This window comes from Sceloporus occidentalis, unplaced genomic scaffold (genome assembly GCF_023333645.1).
Source record: "Sceloporus occidentalis isolate IW3139 unplaced genomic scaffold, rSceOcc1.0.p SCAF_5, whole genome shotgun sequence".
Taxonomy (NCBI): domain Eukaryota; kingdom Metazoa; phylum Chordata; class Lepidosauria; order Squamata; family Phrynosomatidae; genus Sceloporus; species Sceloporus occidentalis.
This window is the reverse complement of record NW_028316985.1, coordinates 71,463,690-71,482,660: the sequence shown is the minus strand read 5'-3', so window position 1 is coordinate 71,482,660 and position 18,971 is coordinate 71,463,690. Positions and strand designations below refer to the sequence as shown.

The following is an 18,971-nucleotide window of genomic DNA, read 5'->3' as shown; positions in this document are numbered from 1 at the left end:
TAACATTTTTTTAAAAATCAGCAAATTTTTTGCGTGTCCTCCATTTTTTAAAAAAAGTGTCCTCCATTTGAAAATTTTGTCCTATATTTGTCCCAGTTTATTTATTTAATTATTTTTTTTAAAAAAAAATTATTTAATTATTTATTTTTTGACTTCGGCCCCCCAGTTGTCTGAGGGACAGCAACCCGGCCCCTGACTCAAAAAGGTTGCCTACCCCTGGTCTAAAATATTGGCCTTGATTACACTTACAGAATCTGGCCTGAGCTCTGCTTTGAGCAGGGTTGAAAGCAACCTTCTCTTAAATATAAGTGTTCTGTGTTAGTGCTTTGGGCATATGTAAGGGCGGTCTGCCGGCACCTTGTTTTGCTCCGTGAGGAGGCTGCAGTGGACAAACCGCGCGGCTCCCTCACGCAGCAAAAAGAACACGTAAAAAGCAGGTTCTTATTGTGACGCGGCAGTGCACCAATGGCGCACTCACATCGTCACAATGGCGTCGCGATGTGCGGACTCTAATCATCCATCGCATCAAAATGGCAACACCCATCTGTACTGGGCGCTGCCATTTTGACATACAGAATAGGTGCTAGGGTTGCGGGGCGTCTGTAAGCAATGCCCTGAGGCAACCATAGCATGTATTCCTTACGTGCTAAAAGGCCCATGTGTACTGGGCCAAGGATATCAAATTTGGGGTTTAACATTTTTGTTCTAAGGGAAGATAATCATCACTAGAATATATGGAAATTGAGGTTTCATAATATATTCCATTAACTTTTATACAGTTGGTGGTTGTGTAAACATGTGAAGATAAATAAGAATAAAAAAGAATGAGTGGATGTTATTTATTGATACCTCTATTGATACCAATACCAAAATTGATTGATACCATCACCCCTGTTCCTCCCCTCCTCTAGAAGAAGATTCATTTCTTGAGCTAATCTGCCCAAAATTTTAATGTATTCCTATTGGATAGTTTTATTTTTATTTTTTAGGTTTAATCTTTTTTATGGGTTGAGCACTGTTTTCATCATTGGCGGGAGGGCTGGGACTTGGAGCTTTTAAATTGTAATTTTTAATTGTTTGATTTTTTTATTTATACTGTTGGAATCTGCTTTGATTCCTTTGTGAAAAAGCGGGATACAAATAAATATTATTATTAGGATGGAGATATTATGTGTGGAAAAATGGGAGAGTGCTGTGTATGCCATTGCATGTGTGAGAGAGATGGGTGAGTCTTGTCTGCTTCTGGCCCTGTCCACCTTTTTTTTCCTCTGCTTGTTTTGTTTGTTTGTTTTGTTTTCACCACACCTACCTTGCTAAGCAAGGCATTCATCACTGATGTATGGCATCCTGGATGAATTCAGCTCTAAGGTAATAAAAACAAAAATCCCCATCCTGTTATAGAATTAGATGCAATTCCTCATGTTTACGGGTTTGCAGACTAACAAATTTGGAACAGTTTTGTGCTTTAATGGCATAGAACATTTGGCATATAAATAAAATTATATTCTATAGATTTAAAGCTCAACATGCAACAAACAACATCAATGGAGAAAATAATTCAGAAAGCAAACAGTTTGAAGCAATTTCATACAGTTCCTAGGCAGATTGCTTCCCTTCCCTTCATTGTATGATCTTTCTTACCTTTGCTTGCTTTCCTTCTTCCACTGGTCCCCATTAGACATAAGCTTATCCCTTTCCCCTTTCCCTTTGTTCTCCTCCCACTCTCATTTTCATGCCATCTGCCTCAAAACACTGTAGGAAGCTGACTATGCCCCCCCCCTTCTGAAGACAGATTGGGGCCACGGCTTCTGCTTGGGGCCACAGATTCTGGCCAATCTGCTTTGAAGCCAACCTAAAACAGATTCACTCCTTTTTGGGCCGAAAAAAAAAAGCCAGCTTTTGCAGCTCTGCTGAAGCCTGAAACCAGCTTCAAGACACTCCAGCAGCATGCAGCAGGTAAATGCTGCACCGCCAGATCATCTTGAAGCTGTCCACTTTTTAGTGGCTTCCTGACTTCTGGCCAGCTTCAGGGCCACCACTCTCCCAAGCTACTTGGACAGTGGCTTTAAAGGGCTGTCTGTTCCTGCCCTAAAACTGTCATTCAGATTTGGATTTGGAGAATCAGGCAGGTATATAGGGCAGAATTAGAGTTAACTTATGGGAATTTATTTATCTATTTCTGGGTGTTCCCTTGGCATTTTATAGACCACCTTAGGCATCTAAATTATGCTTTCACTACTCACGATGCCCCACTGCAGAGGCAACCTACAAATTGGATCTTATGATGCTTGGTAGTCCCAGTCTTGACAGGCCATCACATATGGCTGGTGAGTGCTATCAAGTTTGGGGTGTTAGATGTTGTGGGGACCTGTTCTGTATGTTGGTGTATTGCAGAGTTGTCACTAGTAGGTGAGAAAGCCTGTGAATAGTTTAGCTGTCTCATCTTTTGATATTGCATCCCTTGTCCACTGAAAAGCTTTCCACTTTTTCATTTTATACTCTCTGTCAAGCCCCACTTCAGCATCATTTAAGTACCTTGGGAGCTTGTAGGTGCTACCTCCAGGTTTACACCCAGATTATCTATGCATAATTGCCAGTTTAGGACTACAGACAAGGCTATAGTCTATAGTTTGCTTCTTTTTTACTACAGTCATCCCTCCATATACGCTAGGGTTAGAGGCACAAGACCCCCGTGAATATGAAAAAAACACAAATAACAAAAACACCATGTTTTTACCTGACAGGATACCTCTCTAGGACTCTCTAGGTCTTCCAGTGCAACTCTGTGGTCAATATCCAACCTACACTGACCATAGAACGGTGCTGGAGGAGCTACAAAGGCCTAGTAGAGGTCCTTCAGTGCAACTTTTAGTTAAAGCTGCCCATAGAGTTGCACTGGAGGACCTAGATATTCCTAGAGAGAACATATTAATCAAATCTGTGAATAATCAAATCCGCAAATATCAAAGCCACAAATAAGGAGGGATAACTGTACTGTGTGGAAACATCTTCCCTTCCCCAGCCTGTCCAGTCCACACATGCACACACAAAGAGTGAATTCTTGTAATAGCTTTAAAATGTTACTTTTTTGAGTAAGTTTTCTGAGTGCTGTTCTTGTCTAGTTACAGATACATACACATGAGATCTTGTGAAGCTGACATTCTGAAATGAAATGTGGCATAGGGAGCTAAGCCCAAAATGATATTTATTCAGCCATGCATATTTCTGTGGCATTATAGAGAGGCTTTGATCCAGTAATTGCATCAGTAATCTGTGAGATCCATTCATTCATAACAACCTGGTACCACTTTGCCACTGCCTTGTTTTCAGAAGAGTTTCCTTTCACAAGTTAGTAGCTTCCTGTATTCTTTTGAGCATGCTTTATGTATGAAGAACTCAAGAAGACAGTACAACATTTATTGGGTGGCTTTGACTGCTCCTTTGGAGTCATTTATTTCATTCTTGCTGCTAAGGAAGCAAGTGTTTTTGAACTTTAGTAATGAAGGTTAGGAGCAATATATGAATTAACATGAAGGAGTACTGGCTTGCTTACACAAAGCAGGCAAGTCTGGTTTGTGATGTTCAGAAAGGCTGGCTGTATTGTAAGGATCTTGTTCTTGATTACTTCCTATAGTTAGGGCTCAAACTGGAAAGGACAAGAGAAGATGTCCTTGCCAAGATGAGTTTCACAGATAAATCACATGGTCTAGATTTTTCCTTCCCTTTTCAATGGTAGTTTTATTCAGTGAACGAGGATGGGCTTTTCTTTTCCCCTTTTAATGCAAAATCTCAAGGCCTTTGCCAGCAACAATGAAAATGCATACTTTCCATGCCAATTCCTGAGCCACCCAACACATTCATAGAAATATTCACGTGGAATTTGACTCCATGCAGCCTGTCTCTCTAAGCCTTATTTATTGTCTCAGAATGAACCTGTTAGTACTAATGTTCACTGCACTGCTACTGATAATTGCCCAAAACTTATATCAAGAATTCAAAAGAAAGGTAGAAATATTTCTTTTATTTATTAGCCTAAGTGAAGGACGACAGTGTATGCAGTATGGGGAAATATCCAAGAGCACGTCCTCCCCCACTGTGGTGAGCACTCTGTATGTATTCCTCCTATTCAAACTGCTGTGTTTGTGCGGCATTATGAGTGTTTTAGAAAGAAAAGAATAGAATAGTGTTGTAAAGAGAGGGTCTGGTTGGTACTAAGATACTGAAATAAGAGAAAAAGAAATGAGGAGAAAAGGAGAGAGAAGAAAGGTAAGTCAAGGACAGAAACAGAAGCGCTCACTAAGGATTGCGCAGACACAGATAATAACATCCACTCATTCATCTCTAGCATTACAGAGGGGGGAAAAAGAATTTTGCAGACAATGCAGGATAGGTCAAAGTTCTAGGCTGATATATGTGATTATACATCTTAGTTTTCTAAGTCAGCCTGACAAGGAGAAAGACTACAACACCGAGACAAAGCGTCTTTATTGCCCAGTGATGAAATGGTTTGGTCGTGCTAGATGAGCAGTGTATTCTGTTGTTAAGAGGGCCATCATGGCCCTGTTACCAGCCTGGCAAAGACTACTGAAGACCTGCTACCTTTCAAATGCATAATATATAGCAGAGCAAGTTATGTTTCTGCTTCAGAAAGTAAGTAATTTGTATTAATAACAAATTACAGGTTATAACCATTAGATTTACAATCAGAATGTTAGACAGACATGAGTATGAGGTAGGGTGGGTCACATAGAAGTAGCAGGATGGTTCAGTGAGCTGACCAGCCAAAGAGCTTCACAATCACAAAACCAAAGAGGCAAGCATACAATACCTCTGAAGTGAACTGGATCAACTAAGAGAGACTCAAGTGGGTATGAGAACTGGAGAAAGACAGTTACTTGGGCCTCAGAAAGCCAAACTGGATAAATCAGCTCTAACAAGCTCAAATTGAAAATAAGATACCTGGTAAGAAAAAAGGATGCAGGCAGGTCAAGATAAAATCAGTATTCAAGGTGGAGCATCCTTAGCAGATTTGTAGGTGCAGCAGGTGATGGAATCATGGATAAAGCTGGAGAGCTTGAGATCAGAGAGCAAACCTGAATTTAGAGAACCGTGAGTGGCTGAAACTATCAGCCTAATCACCTCAGCCAAGACTTAGGACTATCTGCCTTGGTTCTAAAGTCTTAAGTGATCACTGTGTTTTGACTACTGATCAACAAGGGGATTTTGTGGAGTGGAGGGAAGGAAATCCACCCTGAAAGACCAGATTTTCTCCCTAAGTTCAGCAGGTACTTAAATGTCCCATAGTGGAAGAGAAATTTATGAAGTTGAGACAACTGGAATGTTAGTCAAGAGAGAGCTGCAGCAAGAATATCTAGGACTAGAAGCTAGTCTGACACAGGAAGGCTATACAAAGCACACTACATACCAGTCACTTCCAGAGATGTTCTGCCAATGCACAGAATAATGAATAACTATAATCTACGTTTCCTCTGATAAATGGTGCCTCACCTGTCTGCAGCTATAATGTCTAATAATCTCTGATTCAGTAACTCATAAAATCCACCATCAATATATAATTGGTAAATTTACATTTGATTAGTGCTGTGCGAATGTCCAATAATATTGTATAGATTTGTTCATTCTCAGCATTTTGACTAATTGCTGTACTGGGAGTCAGAAAGGAATTTTCCCTAAGGTAAAACAGATTAATGGCTCTAGGGTTTTCTTGCCTTCAGATACAGCATGTGGTTTAGCTTTCCTAATACAATGATTATGGGCCCAGGTTACCCAGTTCCATCTTTATCTGGTGTTGAGTTCAGTGATACTTGAAATACAACTCAGTTTCTTCTAGTCTGCATTGCACATCCACAAAAGTGAAATAAAAAATATCTGTCGCACCAGGTTGTTCAGACAGGAAAGAAATATTGTAAAGTACTATATGCTATAGAAATTATTAATATCCTTCCCTCATTTTTTCTTCTGTAGGCTGAGCCAGTTGTTCTTGAGATTACAGTTTGACTTTAAAAAGTGACATGGAGGTCCTGAACCATAGGCCTTTTTCATGGATTTTTGCTGCAGTTTACAGTCTCATTTCCACCTTTTTATTGCCACTTGGCTAGGTATATCCTCCCTTCTTTTTAAATCACATATGAAGGCAAACTGATATCATGGTGCATTGTAGCCAATTACTGTATAGGCTGCTGGCACCACTGATGGAATATAGTATCTATTAAGAGAGAAGACCACTGCTTTCTATACTTGTTATATGCATTATGTCAGTCACCCAGAAGTCACAGAAATGAACACATTCACAATCCCTTTCCAAGGAAGGCCCCAAATCTCCCAAATAAAGATTCTTTTTGGTTAATAAGTCAACTTATCAGCTCCCTCTTAGATCAGCCCTTTTTCACCCTTTACACATTTCTTATTTTATTTTTGTGCTCAGATGGGATCACGATTTACAGATGGCAGAGTTAATGTCATTTCTTACTACTGTCTTTAGACATTGATTTGTATAATTCAAATATACATGTAGTGGTATAATTATGTAAATACAGTCTAGTCTTGACAATCTCAACAGTAGCAGTGGAGGTTAAGTGAAGATACAAAATACAGAAAAGGAGCTATTGTTTTCTTCCTCATCATCTCATCTGGTATCTAGTTTTCATGCTGCGACTTCACATTTTGTCCCTCTCTTTCTGAAATGATGTTGGTGGGAAATACATGAAGTGCAAAGTGACTTTTCCCCCTGCTGAGCAGCAGGTTGAATTGACAAAGAGCATCCCCCACTTCCAGGCTAGTGTATCACTCCTTCTCTTTGGAAGAAGTTGATGTATTGAACATTCTTTAAATGGATAATAAAACAGAAAGACATCTTACAGGAATCAAATCAGCCTGTTACTGCAAATGTTGTAATTTTGTCATTTATTATTTTTAAAATTACCCTTTCTGTGGAAAAAAGAACAGAATTTATAGTTGTTGCACTGAATGATACTTGTCTGACTTGAAAAAGAAATGCGAGAAGACAGTAAAGAATCATCTTTCTAAAGATAAATATATGTATCTTGTGATGAATCTGAGCAGTGGCCATGCATGACTGCAGGGTTGCCACTTTTCTTCTAGCTGGTAACATATTTGCAGCTAAAAATATTTAGTTTTAGTTTTAGAATATACAGCATATAATGCTAGCCTTGAAGAAATCTAATGCCTAAAAGCTGACATAAATGGTTTTGAGAGGAGAAGCAGTGCATATTATGCACATTGATTCTTTATAGTCCGTATGTTTTGGCAACTCCATCTTGTGTTGTTTTTGTCTCCACTCCCTCCTGAGATCATTCTTATATTTTTGGCAGTATAGAGAGTAAGATTCATGTTCATAGTTTGTGCCATCAAGCAATTGTGCATTAGAAAATAGGGTCAGTACAGAGATATCTGGTTTTCTGTGTCTTCCCAATAAATATTCAATTTAGTTAAACTGACAGCAGAGGAGATGTTTCACTGGACATAACCTAACCCAGAATATTGTGTGAATAACATTCACTCTCTTACACTCTATCTAGAGTATTTACACCATCCTCCTGCTCAGTTATTTATCTATATCAGTGATTCCCAAATTTTTGTCTTCCAGATGTTTTCAACTTCAGCTCTCAGAACTGCTGACTGTACACCAAGGTCTGTGCAGGCCACCCCTTTTACAGCCAGATCAGGGCCACAGCAACCACACACTGGCTTTTGCGCCCTACAAAGGACATGATAGCCGTGGTGCTGCGGCTTTACAGTGCTCCTTTGGCACTGCATCATGCAAATGCAGCACCAGAGGAGCACCGCGATGGCATGCAGTGGTGTGCAGCGTCATACCACCCTGGGGGCGGAGTCAGGGCATGTACCATGTGGATGCTACGCCCCGACTCTGCCCCCAAGCTGGCCTTTGAGGCCAGTCTGCACAGGGCCCCAATCTGGTTGGGGCTTGTGGGAGTTGAAGTCCAAAATACCCGGAAGACCAAAGTTTGGCAATTGCTGATCTATACATATCATGTATTTGGGGGGGGGGGGGGGGGATGAATAGATTTGATTAATACATTCCCCTTTTTTTACATATTAGTTAAAAGTGTTGTATTGAATTGTAAGTACAGATTCCACTTTATAGTTTAGAAAGTAAGCTATGGAAAAATACAGTTTGTGTGAACATTTTGGTGGCACTTTCAGTGGAGCTACTATAAAAATGACTGGCCTGATTGGCCATTGTATAAACAGAATGCTAGATTAGATAGGTATGATCAACCATGGCTCTTCTGCTGTTTATGCAAACCATGCTCTTGCAGTCCATGATGCTCAAGTATGAAATGTTAACTTAGAAGCTTGACAGAAGGGCGGCTCTGTGCCACCCATCTTTGCCCCGCATCGTTGCCGCAGCAACCAAACGGCACAGCAATGATGCGCTCCCTCTCGGGAGCAAAAAGAAGCTGCCAAAAGCACCTTCCTGGAAGGGGCTCGATAATGACGCGTGCATACGTCATTATTGTGCCTCTTCCGACACGAGATGTTTGGGAGCGCAGATGCCCGCGCTTCATCGTTTCATGCCCCGTGTGGGTGGGGAGCCAGCAAGATGACGCACAGGCCTCGCATGGAAGGGCTGGGCGCGTATGGACACCCAGCTCTACAGAGCCCTTATATCGGCCCCAGACCAGTGCAAAGCACCCGTCTGTACTGGGCCTTACTCTGACTTGGCAAGATATATTTATGCCCTTCCAGGTCTTTAAGAAAGCCCCAGTGTTTAAATAAGATTCCATTCATAGTTGGTAGAGAAAATTTCTCTGAATTTTTTTCTCATACCCTGAGAATAAGAAAAGCATTCCGCAAATTTCTGCTCCCCCTTCCCCACAATATTCTACACTGTGTTTTGTTGCTGCAGTTCCTTTGCCCATTGCCATAATTAAGGATGATCCTACAATTTGCAAAGGATTTTTAAAGCTGGGCTAGCAATGTAGTTATAGGAACAGCATGTGAGAGGGAAAAACAAAAAACCAACAACAACCGATTTTGGGTGATGAATGAGGAGCTACCGAAAATTATTTGGATTCTTGGATTATGGCCTGTGGTTTCAGGAGAGGGGACTTCTGGCAAAGGATGGGTTGCACCTCATGGCTGTTGGCAGAAACTTTTTTGCCAGTAGTCACAAAAATTTGATCAGGAGGGTTTTAAACTGAGTCATCTGGGGGAGGGAGACAGTATTTGGGAAGGCAGGAGTACATCAAGGGCTAGAGATAAGAAGATTAAGACGTGATATGATAGCCCTGTTTAAATATTTGAAGGGATGTCATATTGACAAGGGAGCAAGCTTGTTTTCTGCTGCTCCAGAGAACAGGACCTGGAACAATGGATGCAAGCTACAGGAAAAGATTCCACCTCAACATTAGGAGGAACTTCCTGACAATAAGGGCTGTTCGACAGTGGAACAAACTCCCTCGGAGTGTGGTGGAGTCTCCCTCCTTGGAGGTTTTTAAGCAGAGGCTGGATGGCCATCTGTTGGGGATGCTTTGACTGAGATTTCCAGCATGGCAAGGGGTTGGACTGGATGGCCCCTGTGGTCTCTTCCTACTCTACGATTCTATGATTATATGATAGTCAAACTGTTATAGAGGGAACAAGGCAAATACAGTCATCCCTCCATATTTGCGGCTTTGATATTTGCGGATTTGATTATTCACAGATTTCATTAATATGTTCTCTCTAGGACTGTCTAGGTCCTCCAGTGCAACTCTGTGGTCAACTTTAACTAAAAGTTGCACTGAAAAACCATTTGTAGCTACTCCAGTGCCATTCTATGGTCAGTGTATGTTAGACATTGACCACAGAGTTGCACTGGAGGATCTAGAGATTCCTAGAGAGGTGTCCTCTCATAGAAAAACAGTGTTTTTGTTATTTGTGGTTTTTCCATATTCACGGGGGTCTTATTCCCCTAACCCTAGCGAATATGGAGGGACAACTGTAGTGCAAGGATCCAAAAGTGGGAAGGAAAAAACTTTATACAGGCAGCTAGGGGTGAGGACCCCATGGCCTTAGATCTCTCTACACTAATGCACTTGAACTTCTAACACAACAAAGGAAATATGATATAATAGGCATCACTGAAACCTGGTGGGATGAATATCAATTATTGTAATGTAGAAAAATAGGCCAAACAGGAAAAGAGGAGGGATAGCATTATTTGTTTACATCTGTGAAGAGATCCATGACTTAAATCCTGGAAGCCATGTGGAGAGCAAAATTAATGGAGAGGGAAACAGGGATGTTATTGTGGGGATCTATCACAGACCCTCAAGTCACACTGAGGAATTGGATGGTGCCTTTCTAGGACAGATGACCACATACTCAGAAAGGAGAGATGTTGTAGTAATGAGTGACTTTAACTATCCTGATATTTGCTGGAAGCCAAACTCAGCCAAAACTGTAAGGTCTAGCAAATTCCTCACTTGCCTGGAAGGCAGTTTCATTGTCTAAAACATGGACAAGGGGATCAGCTAATTCAGATCTCATCCTAATCCACTGGGATGACCTGGTTAATGGGGTGCAAATGGTGAGATTCTTAGGTGGGAGTGATCATGTTCTCCTGGAATTTGATATATAGTGGAAATGAGAAGCCAGGCATAGTCAGACACGCATTCTAGACTTTAGGAGAGCTACTTTCAATAGACTTAGGGAAATACTGGGGGTGATCCCATGGTCAGGAATACTAAAAGAGAAGGGAGTTCAAGACGGATGGGAGTTTCTCAAAAGGGAGATACTGAAGGCACAATTTCAAACAGTTCCAATGAGGAGGGGGAAAGGGAGGTATCTCAAGAAATTAGGATGGATATCTAAAGAACTTTCAACTGAGCTGTTTTCAGCGGAACATGTATAAGAAATGAAAAGGGGGGGATCATCAAGGAAGAATTCAGATAAACAGCTAGCATGTGTAGTGGTAAAGTTAGAAAAGCTAAAGCTCAGAATAAGCTCAGGCTTGCAAGAGAGATTAAGAACAATAAAAAAGGCTTTTTTGGGTACATCCGTAGCAAAGGAAGAAGAAGGAAATGGTAGGGCCACTGCATGGAGAAGATGGTGAAATGCTAACAGGGGACAGAGGAAAGGCAGAAATATGCAACACCTTCTTTGCCTCACTCTTCTCATAAAAGGAAAAGGATGCTCAACCTGAGAAAAAATGGAGTAGAAGATGCAACAGGGGCAATGCAGTATAGAATAAGTAAAGAGATAATACAGGAATGTTTGGTTAATCTAAATAAATGTAAGTCTCCAGGAACAGATGAACTACATCCAAGGGTATTAAAAGAACTAGCAGACGTAATCTCATAGCCACTGACAATAATCTTTGAGAACTCCTGGAGAACAGGAGAAGTCGCAGCAGACTGGAGAAGAGTAAATCTTGTCCCTATCTTCAAAGGAGGGCAGCGGGAGAGGATCCAAACAATTACTATCCCATTAGTCTGACATCAATACCAGGAAAGGTTCTAGAGTAGATCATTAAACAGAGAGCCTGTGAGCATTTAGAAAGGAATACTATAACCATAAAAATTCATCATGGGTTGTGAGAAACAAATGCCAGACAAATCTGATTTGATTTTTTTATATATAAAATTACCAGCTTGTTAGATGAAGGGAATGCTGTGGATATAGCATATCTTGATTTTAGTAAGGCCTTTGACAAGGTCCTCCATTACATTCTTTCAAACAAGCTAGTAAAATGTGGGCTAGACAATGCAACTGTTAGGTGGAATTGTAATTGGCTGACTGGCAAAACCCAAAGGGTGCTAAACAATGGTTCCTCTTCATCCTGGAGTGAGGTGACCAGTGGAGTCCCATAGGGTTCTGTCCTGAACCCAGTGCTAATCAACATCTTTATCAATGACTTGGATGAAAGAATAAAAGACATGCTTATCAAATTTGCAGATAACACCAAATTAGGAGGAGGAGTAAATACCCCAGAGGAGAGGATCAAAATTAAAAATGACCTTCATAAATTAGAAAGCTGGGCCCAAACTAACAAAACGAATTTCAATAGGGAGAAATGCAAAGTACTACACTGATGCAGAAAAAAAATGAAATGCACAGATATAGCTTGACATTACCTGATATCTGGCTTGACTACAGTACATGTGAAAGGGATCTAGGAGTCCTAGTACATTACAAGTTGAACATGCATCAACAGAGTGATGTGGCAGCTAAAAAGGCCAATGCAATTCTAGGCTGCATGAATGGAAGTATAGTGTCTAGATGAGTATGCTCTTTAAGAGATTTTGGACTTCAGCTCCCAGAAGCCTCGGCCATGGGATTTTGGGAGCTGGAGTCCAAAATCCCTTAAAGAGCATACTTTGTGGACCACTGTTCTAGATCAAGGGAAATATTAGTGCCACTCTATTCCGCTTTGGGCAGGACTCACCTGGAACACTGTGTGCAGTTCAGTTCAAAAAGGATGTTGACAAGCTGGAGCATGTCTAGAGGAGGGCGGCCAAAATGGTGAAGGGTCTGGAAACCATGCCCTTCATGGAAAGACTTATAGAGCTGGATGTGTTTAGCTTGGAGAAGAGGCGGTTAAGAGGAGATATGATAGCCCTGTTTAAGTATTTAAAGGGGTGTCATATTGAGGATGGAGCAAGCTTGTTTTCTGCTGTTCCAGAGAATAGGATACGGAACAATGAATGAAGGTTACAAGAAAAGAGATTCCACCTGAACATTAGGAGAAGCGTCTTTACAGTAAGAGCTGTTTGACAGTGGAACACACTCCCTTGGAGTGTAGTGGGGTCTCCTTCTTTGGAGGTTTTTAAACAGAGGCTGGACAGCCATCTGTCAGGGGTGCTTTGATTGAGAGTACCTGCATGGCAGGGTGTTGGACTGGATGGCCCTTGGGAATCTCTTACAATTCTACAATTCTATAATTTATGTCAGAAGTAGGTGCTTCAGTTCTAAACCAACTTGTGATCCTCAGTAACAGAGAAAATATATCCTTTCTGAGAGGGTGGATATATTATTTATTTCCACTTACATTTAAATTGTTTAACTCACAGTCCTGTTTATTTATGAGATGGAGGTATGACTAGCTATGTCCTCAAAACTTCATGTGCATGGATTTTTTTTCATAACAGCACTGTTTGAGCATCCAAAATATCCAAGCTGTTTTGAAGACCCATAGATACTTATCTGTTATGTGATATATAGGTGAAACATTTTAAAATTAATAACAAAACATAACAAATGATTTCACTTTTAGTTGTAATCCTATATGTACTTGGGTATACATGACACTTCTTTGCAAGTAAGCCCTGTCTGTATTGATCCCTAGGATTTTGCTGTTATTTATAAAATGTAGCAACTTGTGTCCTTGTTGAGGGAAAGAATCTAAAAAGTAAATAAATAGAATGTACTGAGAAGTTATTTTCTCCATACCACCACCACCATATATCAGCTGATAGTATCAGGGTCAGGCTGTCCTCTGTCATGAATCGCTTTATTGAAGATGGGTTTTATCCATGGGGAACATACCCTTTAAAAAGCAATAAAGACAACAGAGCCAGGATCTCAAAACATTACTTCCCACCGTTTATCATTATTAAAATAATGTTAAGTCTTGTATCACTCAAGTTTAAACATGTTTTTCTTGTAGCTTTTTTTTCTGGCTCCATGAAACTAATTGGAGGATTGGATTTGCTTTGTTTCATAACCAAACTCACTTTCTGGACGTTTTCACCTTGGTACTCAGGGCAGGACACTGTGTAGCCAGAAGTGGATCAACCTATTCTAAAATACTAGGTGTTGTCAGTGGGGTTTTGTATGACAATAAACTGAGGTAGTGACATGACGAGTCATGAAGTCTTTTGTATGAATGTAGCAAATCTCCTTTTAGTGCAGGTTGACAGATGGTGACATGCACCTAGCTCACCTTTCTCACTTGTCACTCTCGGAACCCCTGGCTCTTTCCTGTCACACATGTGACATGCCCCAGTAAGGTTTAATATGACAGAGGCATTTGCTTTATTGCCGCAGAGTGCAATCCCTCCTGACAGTCAAATCAGACAGAGAAATTTACCCAAATCTAAGCACGTTCCATCTGTCAGAACTCTAAGGTAAAGTGTCACAGCATTCATTGATGAGAGAAGAGAGTTACTCGTCCTTTCACTTTACATTTATGAAAGAGAGTACTGATGTACATATCTTTGCTTTGTCTGATTGTATTGCTGTCCTCAAAATTATTTTTAAAGAGGAGAGTAAGTTTGCTCCCTCACCTGACAGGTCACAAGTAGAAATTAGCCATGAGGAGAGTGGAAATGGCTGGGTGCCTATTGAAGCAGCAAATCATATCATGACCAAGTGGTAGCCTTCATCTCAGGCTGTCTCGTTTTGCTTCTGAATCATTCATATAGCATATCATTTGCCTGAGCTTCCTGACCACTTGGATAGTATTAACAGTTTTGCTTTTATTCTAAACTTGACAACCCAGGTCCATAATGCACACAAACAGTTTCTTATTCCTGTTTTAGGGTGATCTTGCAGACATTCAGGGGTAGCTATGTTGGCCATTTAACAAATACAAATAAACATCCATCAGTGGTACCTTTATTGGCCAACCAAAATGCTCAATATACTTGTTGCAAGCTTTTGAAGTTCCACTGGCTTCTTCATCAAGCAAAATGTTACATACCAAACAGGAGAAAAAATAGAGATGTTAGTAAGATGTCTGCATTTTGTTGTTTCTGTCCTTAGTTAAGATGGTATGGGGAGGGTATCTTTAACAGGCTGGCCCCTCATCCTCTGGCCATGCGGCAATTGTCTCCATTCCTGTGTCCTCCTGGATTTTGCACAATTGCCGCATGGCCAGAGGAGAAGGGGCCCGCCTGCTAAAGATACCCTCCCCATACCATCTTAACTAAGGACAGAAACAACAGAATGCAGGCATCTTACTAACATCTCTAATTTTTCTCCTGTTTGGTATGTAACATCTTGTCTGATGAAGAAGCCACTGGACCTGTGAAAGCTTGCAACAAATATATTGTGCATTTCAGTTGGCCAATCAAAATATCACTATTTAGTGGATCAGGGCGATTTTAACACTGAGGGAGCAAGATAGAATTTTAAAAACTTGTTACCATATATTTACAAAATAGGATCCCATCTGGAAATGGGTGGGTTGGAGTGTTAGGGTGGAAAAAAGAAAACTTATTAAATGAAAATATTGTAGACTACCCCTATTTTCTGCTTCACATATGTAGCAGAGTTGTTACAATAGTTAGTGGGTAGTAGATACTATTATAGCCCCCAGCAGAAAACCCATTGTGACTTAATGTTTTGAGATGTGCACAACTTGCACGTTTAGAAAGGAGCCCTCTCAGTTTTGCTTTTAGACATTTACCTGACATTTCTGTAAAGGCCCAATTGGGCATGTTGCAGTGCTTAGAAATGCATCTTCAAGTCACCCTTTCATCAACAGCCTTGCTCAGACTCAGGTCTGTGGCTTTTTTGATTGTCTTTTTACATTCCTCCCTGGCTTCAGTCAAGAGTTCTGGCTTCCAGTCAATTAGGCTTATCTTACATTCTATGGGAATGTTCTTCAGGTTGTATTTCACCTTGATGGTTGGTTTAGTGTTCTTTAGCTTTATTCACATTTTGTATATTAGTAGGTCATAGCCTGTGCCACAATTTACTCCTAGTCTTCTTTTTGCAGAGAATGGAACACCTCCATATTCTGCTTCCAGTTATATAGTCTCTTTGATTTCTATATTGGCCATCAGTTGATGTCCATATATAAGTTGTTTCTTGGGTCTCATGAATGTGAACAAACTGTTGGCCTGACAAAATTCAGTCAGTCAGTCTTCTGTTTCATTTCTTACCTCTAGTGCAAATTTTCCTACAATCTTTGACTCTGCTCTGTTGACATTTTTGCGTTCTAATCCACTATGATTAAAAAGAAGTTATATTTTGGTGTATGTTCAACATAGAATCTCAGTTTCTTCTTCTTCTACCTCTGTAGCTGAAGTGTGAACTTGGATTAAGATTATACTGATGGGTTTTCCCTGAAGTCTTATTAACATGATTCAGTCAGACTTTGCATTAAATCCATTGACTGTTTCTGCTACATCTCAATCCACTATAAATGCCATTCCATTTCTTCCTAGTTTTTAATTTCTTCAGTAAAACGCCATGTAATTATCTGATTCAAAATGTTCTATTCCTGAACACTTTAGCTTACTTATTCAAGCTATTGCACCATATATATATATATATATATATATATATATATATTCCAATCCTTGCTTTACTGTGTCTAGTTTCCCATGCTTCATGCTTTTCCCATTTCATGTTCCTATAATATGTGTTGTGCAAGTTTGGTCTTTTGTCTGAGCACATCAACAGCTGAACACACTTTCATCTTGAGTCCAGTTGTGTCATTATGATATTCATACTTATCATCTACTCTACTCCACTAGCTCATTCACTGGGAGTTTCAACTTCTGGCGCTATCTCCTTTTTCATTTTGGATTGTATCACTATAGGGTTTTCATTAAAAGATCTTCAAAAGGATCACCCCCCCCCCCCCCACTACTGCTGCAGCCCAGTAGCTGTTTGGTGTATCTAGTCTGGCTCCCCAGACAGACTATTGTATATTGTGCCTAGCTATATCTAAATTATGCCATAGAAAATCATAGCATCGTAGAGTTGGAAGAGACCACAGGGACCATCCAGTCCAACCCCCTGCCATGCAGGAAATCTCAGTCAAAGCATCCCCAACAGATGGCCATCCAGCCTCTGCTTAAAGACCTCCAAAAAAGGAGACTCCACCACACTCCAAGGGAGTTTGTTCCACTGTCAAACAGCCCTTATTGTCAGGAAGTTCCTCCTAATGTTAATTAATTTTAATTTGTTGTTGAGGTGGAATCTCTTTTGCTGTAGCTTGCATCCATTGTTCCGGGTCCTGTTCTCTGGAGCAGCAGAAAACAAGCTTGCTCCCTCCTCAATATGACATCCCTTCAAATATTTAAACAGGGCTATCATATCACGTCTTAATCTTCTTATCTCTAGCCCTTGATGTACTCCTGCCTTCCCAAATACTGTCTCCCTCCCCCACATGACTCAGTTTAAAACCCTCCTGATCAAATTTTTGTGCCTATTGGTAAAAATGTTTCTGCCAACGGCCATGAGGTGCAACCCATCCTTTGCCAGAAGTCCCCTCTCCTGAAACCACAGGCCATAATCCAAGAATCCAAATCATTTTCGGTGGCACCATTTGTGGAGCCAGTTCACATGCTCTATTTTCCTCTCCCTTGCTGGACCAAGGTCTTCAACTGGGAGAAGAGATGAGATGACAACCTGTGAATCCAGCTCTTTCAGCTTCGTACCCAGAGATTCATAGTGAACCGCAGTTAGTTACGGAAGCATTTCTATACATGCTGTTAGCATACAGAGTATTTTTTACTGTCTTATAAAATATAAGAGGTTTGCCTACCATAGTGTAAAAATGTAAGTGGAGTAGATTTACAGGACTTGCCCTGTTTTTTAAAAACATAAAATGAATGAGCAGTTGTTCCATGACAAAATGGGTCTCTCTCTCTCTCTCTCTCTCTCTCTCTCTCTCTATCTTAGCTTGCTTTTTTTTTTTTTTTTTTTTTTTTTTTTTGCTATTTCCTTTTGTTTTGGTAAATCTTCTGTTTGCACAATTTTGCTTTAAGTACCCAGCTTGTTGGGGGCAATTAGCTTACAGCTGTAAACCACGTAGTGACTGCTATGGAGGTATGAAGCAGTATATAAATGAAGCTGCTATTGCTATTTAAAATATGAGGAAGAGCCAAAAAGTACTGAAGGCAGATACGCTGTCTTTCTGTCCTGCGATACTGTAGATGTTGTTTGAGGAAACTACTTGCACCATCCCACATACTATTAATGCCAATGAATACAAATAGCCATTTTGCACTGGGGCTTAGCACAGGTTTATTGTGAGAAATGAAATGAGGGTGGAGTTGAGGTCATTCCTTGATTTTTAGAATGGGAAGAGAAATTACTTCATGTGATGAAAACAAATTGGGAACCTCCTCAATAACAGTGATTAGTAGCTCCTCATTCATCCCCCAAAATTGATTGTTGTTGGTTTTTTGTTTTTCCTTCTCACATGCTGTTCCTGTAACTACATTGCTAGCCCAGCTTTAAAAATCCTTTGCAAATTGTAGGATCATCCTTAATTATGGCAATGGGCAAAGGAACGGCAGCCAGCAACAAAACACAGTGAAGAATATTGTAGAATATAGCTTGGAATTCTTCACTAAAATATAAGAAAACATGATTGAAGACATTAGTTGTTTAGATTTATGTAAGTCTTTTGCCAATAGTTTTTAGTTCCACATTTTGCAGTGATTCCTGGCTGACCTTATTCTGACACTTATATTGTGACTCCAGACAATAGCCAAGAGTGGCATGCCAACAAGAAATAATAAAGCCAGTGTACCGCTGAATATGTGTGTTAGTTTTGTTTTATGATACATAACATGGACTTCAAAGGTGGAGCACCGTGAAGAAATGAGGCCTACCACTTGGCACACATCTTTACCAAGTTCCTTGGAATAGTGCCATTAGTCATTTAGTATATTGGTCAAATTGATTCATTTTATGTCAGTTCTCTCCTTATAATACATGGGCTACTCTCTTTTCCGTCTCCTGCAAGCCTACAGTTTTTTAATGTAGATCTGCCTGTGCACTTTCTAAATAAATGCAGAAGGGCAGATTAAAGAAATGTACAAAGAAAGTAAGGTAGCCAAATTGTGTTGAAACAGGGGAGGACGTGGCAAGAAATTACCATGGTAGTAATCCAACACAGAGAAAGATGGGCACAAACAGTGAGGCATGAGTAATATTTTTAAAATACTTATCTCACAAGCTAAAGGGCATTCCCCACCCCATGAAACCCATAAAAGTCATAGGAGTTTATCAGACTCCTT

At 40.3% G+C, this 18,971-nt stretch overlaps 1 protein-coding gene across 13 annotated transcripts in view; it reads left to right on the top strand.

Moving 5' to 3' along the window:
- Positions 1-18,971, top strand: part of CADPS2 (calcium dependent secretion activator 2) — a 396,201-nt gene that overhangs the window by 257,417 nt on the left and 119,813 nt on the right. The gene's annotated exons all lie outside the window — the stretch shown is intronic.